This window comes from Lissotriton helveticus, chromosome 3_2 (genome assembly GCF_964261635.1).
Source record: "Lissotriton helveticus chromosome 3_2, aLisHel1.1, whole genome shotgun sequence".
NCBI lineage: Eukaryota > Metazoa > Chordata > Amphibia > Caudata > Salamandridae > Lissotriton > Lissotriton helveticus.
In genome coordinates this window covers 404,123,240-404,134,722 of record NC_136062.1, presented here as the reverse complement: position 1 = coordinate 404,134,722, position 11,483 = coordinate 404,123,240, and positions in this window count along the sequence as shown.

The following is an 11,483-nucleotide window of genomic DNA, read 5'->3' as shown; positions in this document are numbered from 1 at the left end:
GAGTTTCCGAACTTGAAATTATCTCCTCCGGACATAAAACTTCTAGGGTATGGGAAAAAGCCCATTGAAATTCTTGTTTTTTTTACAACATCCCTAAGTTTTAAAGGGAAAACCATTAATTCCAAGATTTACGTGGCTAAGGATGGTTCATGTTTATTGGGGTTGCCTCAGCAAAGGGACTTAATGATAAAATTAGATCCTAACCATCCTGATCAAGTACTTGGTTATTCAGACTTGGTCATGAATGTAGAGTCGGATCTTGGCCATGAGTGTGAGAAGAAATTTCCTTCTGTATTTTCAACATCTGCATTAGGTCTCTTAAAGAATTTTGAACATAAAATAATCCTTAGAGACGACGCTATACCAAAAGTGCATAAAGTAAGGAATGTACCTTTACATTTAAGAGATGCTGTGAAATCTGAACTCAAAAAATTGTGTGAATTAGATATTATCGAAGAAATAGAATCTTCACTTTGGTTATCCCCGGTCGTTGTCGCTCACAAGTCCAACGGCAAGGTAAGACTTTGTGTAGATTTGAGAGATTTAAACGAGAATGTATGGGTGGACAGACATCCATTGCCTAATATAAATGAAATGTTTACAAAATTAAAAGGAGCATCCATTTTTTCCACTTTGGACTTGTCTAATGCGTACCATCAGATTGCATTACACAAGGACAGTAAACATTTAAGGTCTTTCATCACTTCAGAAGGTGCTTTCAGGTACAAGAGAATGCCCTTTGGCCTAATATCGGCATCTTCTGTCTTTCAAAGAGTGATGCATAATCTTTTTAAAGATTTTAAAAATGTTTTATACTTTCAGGACGACATCTTGATCTTTGCATCCAATGCATCTGATCATTCTGAAATACTGTATAAGGTATTATGTGTGTTACAAGACAGTGGTCTCACTCTCACGAAAGAAAAATGTAAATTTGGTGTGTCTTCTGTTGACTATTTAGGACATACTATTAGTAAAGAAGGCATTTCTCCAAAGTTAAATTTAATCAAGGCCATTGAATCTGCTCCAGACCCTGTGAATAAAGATCAGCTCAGATCTTTCTTGGGGCTTGCCGAATATTACTCAAAATTTGTTCCCCTGTTCTCTGATAAAACTGTAAACATGAGAAATTTGATGAAGAAAAATGTTCATTTTCTGTGGGATGAAAATTGTAAAAAAGAATTCATGTTGTTGAAACAAAAAATTGTATCTGCACCTGCTCTGGCAACGTTTAATACAGCTCATACTTCATTCATCATTACTGATGCAAGCAATGTAGGAATCGGTGCAGTTTTAATGCAGCGTCAAAAGGGTCAAATGGTAACAATTGGGTTTGCTTCAAGACCTTTGAGGGATGCAGAATGCAAATATTCTACATTAGAAAAAGAAGCACTTGCTTGCTGGTGGGGCATAGAATATTTCCGCAAGTATGTGTATGGTACTGTTTTTAAACTCTGGTCTGACCATCGTCCTCTAGTAGATTTATTTACCACAAAAGGTTGTGGGAAAGCGACTACAAGAATAGCCAGATGGCAATACAAACTTCAGGATTTTCACTTTAAAGTTGAATATATTCCTGGTGTTAGGAATGTATTAGCTGACTGCTTATCTAGATTACCTGTGCCTGATGACAATGTAGTTGAAATAGACAACGATGATGATAACGTGGTGTCAATATGTGAAATTTCCAAGGGTTGTATTCATGAAGATACATGGAAAAAGGCATGTAATAGTAACCCTGTTTTTAATGAAATATATATATTTGTAGAAACACAGTGGCCACACAAAGACTTATTATCTGATAAAATTCAACCGTTTTTTCAAACTGCCAAAGAGTTATCTGTGGTCGAGGGATTATTGTTCAGAGGTCTACAATTAGTAGTACCCGATGAATTACAGTCTAAGATTTTAGAGATGGCTCATGAGGGTCACCCTGGAATGACATCTATGAAAAGAAGGATCAGAAGTGAGTTCTGGTGGCCAGGGATGGATAAGTGTATAGAAAGGTATGTCAGGGACTGTATAGATTGCTGTTTAAGTGATAAGTCTCAAAAACATGTTACGTGTGAACGTTTTCCTGTTTCTAGACCTTCACGAGTTTGGGAAAGTGTATCTTTAGACATAGCTGGTCCCATATCGTTCAACAAGAATATGATGTATGCTATTATCTTGGTTGACCAATTGTCTCAATGGCCTGAAGTAAAAATGGTTTCTAGTATAACGTCTAGTGCAGTGATAAAGTTTTTAAATGAAATATTTGAAAGAGAAAGTTTCCCTGAATCTATTACAACAGACAATGGCGTACAATTTGTCTCTCAAGAAATGAAGGAGTTTTTGGTGCGTCATGGTATAAGACACAAACGTGTATCAGTTTATTATCCAAATAGTAACGGCATTGTAGAGAGATGGATTAGGGTGTTTAAAGAAGGCCTCCAGCTAGCCTTACGCAATGGTAGTGAATGTAAACAAACCATAAGTGAAATTTTATGGTGTTACAGGAATACACCTAGAAGCATGGGGGATCTCTCACCTTTTGAAAAGATGAGAGGGAGGAGAAGTGTCTCCAACATGAGTCAACCTTGGATGAGAATGCTTGATTCAAAAAAGACTATTGATAGTGATCGTTCCTCATGTAACAATTCTTCACTGTTCAATGTCAATGATTGGGTTCATGTTAAGAAAAGCAGATTAGTCAGGTCAGGAGAGTCACGGTATTCAGATCCCTTGTTGGTCAAACGTGTTGGTCGACAGGTTGTTGAACTTTCAGATGGTAATGTGTGGAATATGTCCACAGTAATAAAAATCCCCAAGTGGTTGTGGCCCAAGGGAGCAGCCCCAGAGTCTAGTATTCCATCCAACTCGAGGTCCTCCAACAAAGCCAACAATTGGAGGAAGTTCACTGGTTCAACACCTCTTCTCAATGTTCCTGAAAATAAGTTCTCCTGTACTCCTGATAATAATACTGTTCAACGAACACAGAGGAAATGTCTCACTCCTGTGCGGCTTAAGGATTATCATCTTTATAAATAATCCGATTTGTTTAACATACAAAGTGATTTCTTGTTGTTAATGCTTATGTTTTCATATTCTGTAATCTGATAGTACTTTGAAAATCAATTCTTGTTTTTTTTTTATTTTTAGTTTAAATTATTTCATTATTTCTCTTTACGAAGGGGAATGTGTGGTATTGCCATGTCATACCTGGAATCAGGAATACTGCAGGATTCCAGATTCCAGGGAAGACAGTTGAGACCCAGGCTTGTAATGATAACCTTAACTTCTATGGCTGAATAAATAATCCACATTCAAATAACTAATCTGAGTGGTAACCTCATTTCAGCAGGCGTGGTAAAAGCATGCGTTGTAATGTCATACATCCCCTCAGAACCATCATGAGCATTGGGCCACTCTTGTGACGTTCTCAGTGATGAACAGATACATAAATTATACATATGGAGTAGCTGCTTACCCAACGATCCAATAGCAACCGAGTCCTCTCTAGGGATATGGAGAGCACTATATTTAATAACCATTCAGACAATTTTAAGAAATGGTAAGCAAGTGTGAAAGACTAAATCAGTTTGGTTGTTGCAAAATTGATGACGTCTCTGCTCCTGGGTACAGTGCGCTGCCTGGCGAGGTAGGTGGCAGCTACAGGGCAGAATCATTACTGTTTTCTCTACTGTTCTTGGACTGCTCCAGGATTGTTTTCTTCAGCTTTTATCCATCTGTTTCAGGTTGCTCTAGGCTTATTGAATAACAGTCCGCAGAGGCCAGTTCCCATATGCTGTGTGTCTGTATGTATATTTAATGATAAATTGATTGATGCATCCAATGTACGGCTGGCTGACAATGGATACAATATCCTGAGTTAATCTGATAGGAGCACTTTTATCTGTGCCTATCGCTGCTGTACCCAAGAGGTACATTGATGCGTACAGCGACACACACTTATTGCAATCACCAATCACACTTATGCACAGGAAATGCTAAAAGATACTGAATAGTTATGCATTTTATACTTGGCTAATTTTGGGCACACATGAATGTCATTTCCTTTCTATATTTGCAGGATTGTTAGGCACTACCATTCATCTCAAAGAAAACTTAAACATAAGGAAGAGGGAGGAAGGAAAGGTACTTAAAAGAGATTATACGACTATGGTGAAGAGGTTGGTTTTAGTGAGGTTGCAAAAGGTCAGCTGTTCAGCAATAACACAGAAGGTTCCTCAGCGGGAGCTGGTCATAGCGGGGAGTCAAGTTTGAATCTGGTTGTGCTTAAGGGTGGAGTATGGGTAAGAACTTGTGGATATTCAATTTCGGTTGCAAGACGGAACTGTTGAGTGGGTGCCGTTTGTTCCGAGAAGTAAACTCTCCTGAATTTCTAAGTGGAATTGAACAGAAGGGATTTAAGAACATTCTTTGTAAAGCCAATGTTTTTTTCACTTTCCTGATATAGGGAACATGATTTTGCCATACCATAAAAAAGAAAGAAAGGAGATAATATAGGTTGGGTTTACAGTGCCATCTTCACCCATTGGAACACCTTTGTTTTTTGCAGAAAATAAAGCAAAAGATCTTCAACTTTCTATTGATTACAGAGTTCAGCTTCACTATTACCATGTAGGCTAGCAGTGGACTTGGAGAAAGGGGAATAAGATAAGGGGCCTGATTCACAGAACTAACTTAAGACAAAATTCTAAACTTACTACTATTTTGGTATTTACAGAAGGCACTTACTCATTTCGGTATTCACAGAAGTTAGGAGTCCTAACTTTAGGACTCCTAAATGCCTGCTGTGAATACCGATAGTCTTAAAGTTAGGAGTTTTCTCAGTTTAGGAGCAGTAAAGTTAGGACTCCTAACTTTAGGACTCCTCAACTGAGAAAAAATCCTATGCTGGTTGAGAAGATATTCATCTGCCAGTCGTAGTAATCTCTAGGTGGTGCTAGGGGGACCAGCACCGATTTAGTGGGATTCATCCAAAGGCACTTTGGAAGTGTTCAAGCAATTGGAGACCTCGGGCCCACTAACTGCCAGGTTTGCAAGATAAAATATTACGTCAATAACATATAGTACATTACGATCCTCATGCCCCTTACTGCAGACCCAGCCAGTGAACTGGGCGTCTGTGTGGATAAGTTGGGTCAGAGGCACTATTGCTAGGGCGAAGAGGAGAGGAGACAGCTGGCACCACTGGCGTCCCCCGTTCCGTGGCAAACGTGCACTCCCGGGCAGTAGGGTTTGAATTGATGACCCTAATCATTCTCCGGAATCTCGGTCCAAGGCCAGCGTGAGCCAGCACCAATTGGAGGTAGTCCCAGTCCACCGTGTTGAAAGTCTTCTGAAAGTCAGTAGGGAGCAAGGCTAAATCTGAAGGCAATCAAAGACAGTGTGCCAGGGACTCGTGCAGCCAATTGATACAGCGTCTCGTGCTCCGGGATGGCATGAAGCGGCATTAGTCTGGCTTCACCAACCCAGTCAGGACTTGTTTAAGCCTACTAGCCAATATCATGGCAAAAACGTTTTCCTCACAATTATGGAGCGTTATTGGGCAGAAATCCACGCACAATGTAGAAGGAGGCTGTGTCTTAGGTATTACTACTATGATGACCTAGTCTTATTCCAGTACAAAAGACCTTATGCAACATACCTCCTTATATAGCGACAGAAGATAAGGGATAAAGGATTCCTGTAATGTAATATATAGGAAGCCGTCCGTGCCCACAGTCCTGCCTGCCATCATACCTTACAGCACCTCTCTAATCTCCTCTGCCAAAAACGGTTCGTCCAGCTGGTGGGCATCAGAGAAATAGAACCTAGGGAGGGGTACCGAGTCGAGGCAGGACCTGGACACAGCTGCATTGCTGTCCACTGATCTTGAGTAAAATGTGTGATAGTATTTGGTGAAAGTTTGCACTATCTCGGGAAGAGATTGCAGAAAATAACCAGGATCCTCCAAAATCTCAGGGTCAATCCTGTTGGCTTGTTGACGTGAGACCAACCAGTAAAGTAGTTTCCTGTGTCTGTCTCCCCAGCCATAAATCTTAGCCACTATGGCCTGTAAGAGGTATTTGGCTGCTTTAAGGGAGTGAAGACGAATGTCCTCGCAGATGAGTCCTAACTAGCGAGCCATATCTCCCTGTGGATTAGACTCTGACTGCTGCTCTACGGAATGGCACAGGCCTCTAACCTAGTTACAAGAGCATAGCGGTTGCGCTCTTTGGCTCAAATATAACTCTTAGCAGAGCCCCATTGTGTCGCCTTAATTTCCCCCCTGGTACAGAGGGAAACGGTACAGTGTCGGTTGTCGCAGAGGCTTTTGGCGGATTCAGTCATGCTGATACCCTATGCAGTGCAGGCCATCCAGTAGATTTCACGTGGTGGGTAGCATAGGCCTCACCAGAAAGCAGGGCGGTGGCTCCTTCACACGGTGAAGGAAGAACTGCGAAGCCTGTCCCAGGGAGTCTTACTCACGCAGGCACACAGCTATGGGCTCACCTGGTGGCATGCCAAGCATCCAGGTGGATTGCCATCGTGGTGCCCACTCTCATTGTGGTGCGGCTCGGTCAAGGGCGAGTCCACAGAAATGGAGGGTGGAGTCACAAGGCTATTCCTCAATGTCGTGAACAGCAAAACAAACAAGATGATGGACGGAATGTTGCACAGTGGCAAAACATTCACCCCCAGTCACAGATCTGGGTTTAGTCCATCGTTATTTTGCTCACCAAGCCACCCCGGTTCAGACATGGCCATATGCAAATCAGTCTTGACCCTGTGCCTCATGGGAACAGTCCAGCCCGAACTGCCAAGCCATGTCTTCCCTGTACCGGAATCAAGCATCCTAGGACCGGTTTCTGGCTATCAGCCGTCTTCAGCCAGGATAGGTTGACTCCAGTGGCGTAGTGAGCAAGGAACCCACGTCTGGCATACCCTTCCCACATAGGGTGAACAGCAAAACAAACAAGATGATGGACGGAATGTTGCACAATGCCAAAACATTCACCCCCAGTCACAGATCTGGGTTTGGTCCATCGTTATTTTGCTCACCAAGCCACCCCAGTTCAGACATGATTAAACCCAGATCTGTGACTGAGGGTGAATGTTTTGCCATTGTGCAACATTCCGTCCATCAACTTGTGTGTTTTGCTGTTCACCCTATGTTGGAAGGGTATGCCCAGACGTGGGTCCCGTGCTCACTAGGCCACTGGAGTCAAGCTATCCTGGATGAAGACGGCTGATAGCTAGAAACCGGTCCTAGGATGCTTGATTCCGGTCCAGGAAAGACATGGCTTGGCAGTTCGGGCTGGACTGTTCCCATGAGGCACAGGGTCTAGCAGATTTGCAAATGGCCATGTCTGTACTGTGGTGGATTGGTGAGCAAAATAACGATGGATTACCCCCAGATCTGTGACTGGGGGTGAATGTTTGGCCATTGTGCAACATTCCGTCCATCAACTTGTGTGTTTTGCTGTTCACCCTATGTGGGCAGGTATGCCCAGACGTGGGTCCCGTGCTCACTAGGCCACTGGAGTCAAGCAATCCTGGCTGAAGAAGGCTGATAGCCAGAAACCGGTCCTAGGATGCTTGATTCCGGTCCAGGAAAGACATGGCTTGGGAGTTCGGGCTGGACTGTTCCCATGAGGCACAGGGTCAAGACTGATTTGCATATGACCATGTCTGAACTGGGGTGGCTTGGTGAGCAAAATAACAATGGATTAAACCCAGATCTGTGACTGGGTATGAATGTTTTGCCATTGTGCAACATTCCGTCCATCAACTTGTGTGTTTTGCTGTTCACCCTATGTGGGAAGGGTATGCCCAGACGTGGGTCCCGTGCCCACTAGGCCACTGGAGTCAAGCTATCCTGGCTGTAGACGGCTGATAGCCAGAAACCGGTCCTAGGATGCTTGATTCCGGTCCGGGAAAGACATGGCTTGGCAGTTTGGGCTGGACTGTTCCCAAGAGGCACAGGGTCAAGACTGATTTGCATATGGCCATGTCTGAACTGGGGTGGCTTGGTGAGCAAAATAACGATGGATTAAACCCAGATCTGTTACTGGGGGTGTATGTTTTGCCATTGTGCAACATTCCGTCCATCAACTTGTATGTTTTGCTGTTCACCCTATGTGGGTAGGGTATGCTCAGACGTGGGTCCCGTGCTCACTAGGCCACTGGAGTCAAGCTATCCTGGCTGAAGACGGCTGATAGCCAGAAACCGGTCCTAGGATGCTTGATTCCGGTCCGGGAAAGACATGGCTTGGCAGCTCGGGCTGGACTGTTCCCAAGAGGCACAGGGTCAAGACTGATTTGCATATGGCCATGTCTGAACTGGGGTGGCTTGGTGAGCAAAATAACAATGGATTAAACCCAGATCTGTGACTGGGGTTGAATGTTTGTCATTGTGCAACATTCCGTCCATCAACTTGTGTGTTTTGCTGTTCACCCTATGTGGGAAAGGTATGCCCAGACGTGGGTCCCGTGCTCACTAGGCCACTGGAGTCAAGCTATCCTGGCTGAATATGGCTGATGGCCAGAAACCAGTCCTCGGATGCTTGATTCTGTTCCAGGAAAGACATGGCTTGGCAGTTCGGGCTGGACTGTTCCCATGAGGCACAGGGTCAAGACTGCTTTTGCATATGGGGTGGCTTGGTGAGCAAAATAATGATGGACTAAACCCAGATCTGTGACTGGGGGTGATTGTTTTGCCATTGTGCAACATTCCGTCAATCAACTTGTGTGTTTTGCTGTTCACCCTATATTGGAAGGGTATGCCCAGAGGTGGGTTCCGTGCTCACTAGGCCACTGGAGTCAATCTATCCTGGCTGTAGACGGCTGATAGCCAAAAACCAGTCCTAGGATGCTTGATTCCGGTCCAGGAAAGACATGGCTTGGCAGTTCGGGCTGGACTGTTCCCAAGAGGCACAGGGTCAAGACTGATTTGCATATGGCCATGTCTGAACTGGGGTGGCTTGGTGAGCAAAATAATGATGGATTAAACCCAGATCTGTGACTGTTGGTGAACGTTTTGCCATTGTGCCACATTCCGTCTATCAACTTGTGTGTTTTGTTGTTCATCAATGTGGGGCAGGGGCTCCATGCCAGTCTCTGTGTCCATGGGGGATGCCTCTCAATGGCGCTCAACCGGAGCCCGACCCCAGGGCACAGAGCCACAGGCAGGCAACCCCTTGACACCCGAGGGGAATACTCGTCAAATGGCGGAGTAGCAGGCCATGACCTCACAGAATCTTTCCGGCTTCAGAAGCCAGTCGCACCATCAGTGGCCAAGGGTTTCTCACCGATGAGCGGGCATTATCTGCCCTAGATACCTGCTCCGGGTCTCTGGTGTGCATCCCAGTAGAGAGGGCCTCCTCAGTTGTCGCTGGGGTATCGCCAAGGCGTGGTAGCCCTCAGGCTGTCTGGCATCTCGCACCTCACGGCCGCACTGGGTGTAGGGTTCTTCTGGGAAAACAGTGGGGAGCGAGGAAGATATTGATGCTGCAATCGATAAATCAATCAATCAATCAATCAGGGGTTTATAGAGCGTGCTACTCACCCATGAGGGGCTCAAGGCACTGGGGGGGGAGCAGCTCTGGATCAATCGTAGAGCCAGGTCTTGAGGTCCTTCCTGAATGTGTGCAGGGTCGGGGGGCGTCTGATGTTCACAGGTAGCTTGTTCCAGGTCATGGCTGTGATGTAGGAGACGGCTCTCCCGCCTGTTCTGTTTCTGCGGATGCGGCGCACCTCTGCCAGGGCGAGGTCGGCGGAGGTTCCTCTTAGGTACGTGGAAGCGTACTCTCTCGTTGAGGTATTTCGGTCTGATGTTGTAGAGGGATTTGTAGGCATGGGTGAGGAGTTTGAAGGTGACTCCGATGGGAAGCTAGTGGAGGTTTCGTAGGTGTTGGGTCATGTGTACGTGACACGGTGTCCCGAGGACGAGTTTGGCTGCGGCGTTCTGGATGGTTTGGAGTTTGTGTAGAAGGGTTCTGTTGATTCTGGCATATAGGGCGTTGCCATAGTCCAGTCTGCTGGTTATGAGTGTGTGGGTGACGGTTCTTCTGCAGTCGGGGGCATCCATTTGAAGGTCTTGTGGAGGATGTGTAGGCAGTTGAAACTGGTGGAGGCGACGGCGTTGATCTGGCGGTTCATGGAGAGGGAGGAGTCATGAATGATGCTAAGGTTTCGTGCGTGGTCTGTAGGGGAGGGGGTTCCCGAGGGCGGAGGGCCACCAGGTGTTGTCCCAGGCGGAGGTGCAGGGTATGAGGTTGAGGACCTCGTCTTCTCTGAGTTGAGCTTCAAGGGCCCCTTAGTTTGCCAGGTGGCAAAAGATGGGTCGGAAAAAAGGGGTTTGTGGCCGAGCAGTGCTACCGCCATGTTGGGCTTCTTGACCACGCTCCCTTGACATTTTTAAAGATGTAATCTCTTAATGTAGCAGATGGCGTGATAGTGAGTTTCACACTCTAGGAAATGTGAAGTTGTGTATGATGTGCAGCTTCTTTGTGAATCACTGAAGAAATTTTTTCTGAGAAAAGAAGATGAGATCCATTCTGAAGCTTTCCTAGGGCAGTGGTATTAGTCGACAATGAGTGTCTCCAGCTGCTCTCTCATAAGCTTATGTTTGAAGTACTTTGCAGCATTATTGTCAAAGGCCCGACGGGTAAATGATCTTTGGGGAATTAGATCCAGATTTTTCTAAGTGGCTGATGGAAGGGGAGAGGTGTGCAGGGGGCATTCAAAGAGCAACAAGTGTATGCTCTCCACAGAGTAATAACCGGAAGCCTTGTACTGGTTTAGAGTAGAGATAGAGATAGAGAAGAAATATGGTTGACTTAAAAATATAACATAATATGAGCTAGAGTAGTAAATCAGTGGACAATATAGATAATAATAATGGTGGATAATAATAAAGTCTACTGCTGCACCATAGTGGTGGTCAGCTAGTCAAGAGTTTAAATCTTAGCCTCTGCTCCTCATATTCCTCAGTCCCGTGAAATCAACACTATTTTGCTTCAATCAGGTCAGTAAGTAAAAGTATAATTACTTTTTTGTTACACTAAGGAGTTGGTGAGAGGCAGGGGATTCCAATCAGCTTGTTGGGAAAACCTGTCATGGGTGGGACACTTCTAATTCAGTCTTCTGAGGAATTCCTCAACAGTCTTATGAGGAGCACCTCGTAATATGGCCGCCGCTACATGTCCTACTTAGCAAGGAGACCCCGGGTGCTGGACCACTGAATGTACTGTGGTGGTACGCCTGTTTCTGGCAATTAGAAAAATACAGTACACCTCTAAAGCCAGGAGAAACTTGCATCAGCTTTAGGTAAGAGATAGAGAAAACTTTGAATACAATTTCCTCATGAACAGACATGGCCACAATCTCACTCTTCCTAGCTTAGTGATAGGGTCTCTTAACATCTAACTACCCTTGAACTGAGAAGTAATGATAAGATTTTTCTGACCATCCTTTCCATTCATAGTATCTAA